This window comes from Gnatocerus cornutus, chromosome 9 (assembly GCF_029298725.1).
Source record: "Gnatocerus cornutus isolate USDA-ARS CGAHR chromosome 9, icGnaCorn1.1, whole genome shotgun sequence".
Taxonomy (NCBI): domain Eukaryota; kingdom Metazoa; phylum Arthropoda; class Insecta; order Coleoptera; family Tenebrionidae; genus Gnatocerus; species Gnatocerus cornutus.
This window is the reverse complement of record NC_142241.1, coordinates 5,965,802-5,967,057: the sequence shown is the minus strand read 5'-3', so window position 1 is coordinate 5,967,057 and position 1,256 is coordinate 5,965,802.

Below are 1,256 nucleotides of genomic sequence, written 5' to 3'. Positions count from 1 at the left end.
TACTACAACGACTCACACTGAATAATAATGAGTACAAACAAACGACTACAAACTCACATTTTCTCAAGTCATGCTTTAACATTTTTATGCTTTTATTACCAAACAAAGAGGCTTTTTATCGATTATGAATAAATCAGCGCCCTAAAATTAACCTGCTCATGTAGCAGTAACGGAGAAAAATTCATAACCTGGAACGTAATATATTCTTGGCCGTTCATTATCTTCACACGTCCTCTTGACGCATTAAAATTTTATTCGTGTCTTCACTTCCCGCTGATATATCCACATCAATTAATCTAACTAATTAGCTATTATTTGACCCGGCGCATCCACCATTTTTAACAAAAACATTTTCTTATGATCAGAGGTGTAAATGAATAGGAACACTTTTGAAGCGGATTCATGAGCTGCGAAATAAGCAATTATCCGACTGTATTTAAAGTTTTACTCTACAGAAAGTTGTGTTCCGCACATTTTGGATGATAGTATTCAGATTCAGACAACTTAAAGGAAATGTTTCAGCAGATTAACTGCAAAACAAACATCAACATTATTATCAAAACATTACAAGGCGCCCCCAAACATTTAAAACAGTCTCCAAACAGAAACTGAAAATCACTTCTGATTACCACCGAAACATAATGCAATTAATTATGACGATAAAGTAAGTGGATTTTAAATTAGCCCTGAATTTAACGACGTTAAATTGCACATCATATTAATTATTACATTATGCAACACGACTTGTTATTTATGAAAATCTAATTTTTAGAAGAACTTGACTTTTTGGTGTCTCCGCAATAGTCAAACTTTAGTGTCGCACTCAAGTCTGAAATAATGAACTACTAGTAAGAAACTAGTTGTTTCGTGGAATACGTCAAAACAATATTGTCGGCGAAGTTCTCGTGCCAAATAATGATTACAGTTCGCGCCGAAGTTGTGGGAAAATAATTAGTTACCAACACGAAGATCTTGAAGCTAAATGTTAACAAAGTCGAACTGAAGAGCGTTAACTAAATACGAAAAAAATCCGCCCAAAATCTGAAATTACGTATTCATCTATGGTTTGTAAAGAATCGTTCTTACCTAGACAATCAACGTCTCATCAATTGTAAATAAATCCGCGGCTGTAAATCTCACTTTTTCTTGTTGCATCTGGAGGAAAAACTGCACAACCTGTAATAATAATCAATCATTTATCGGGAGTACCTGTGGAAAATTACCTTCAGCGTGGTTTTCTCTGAAATTCTTCCGAA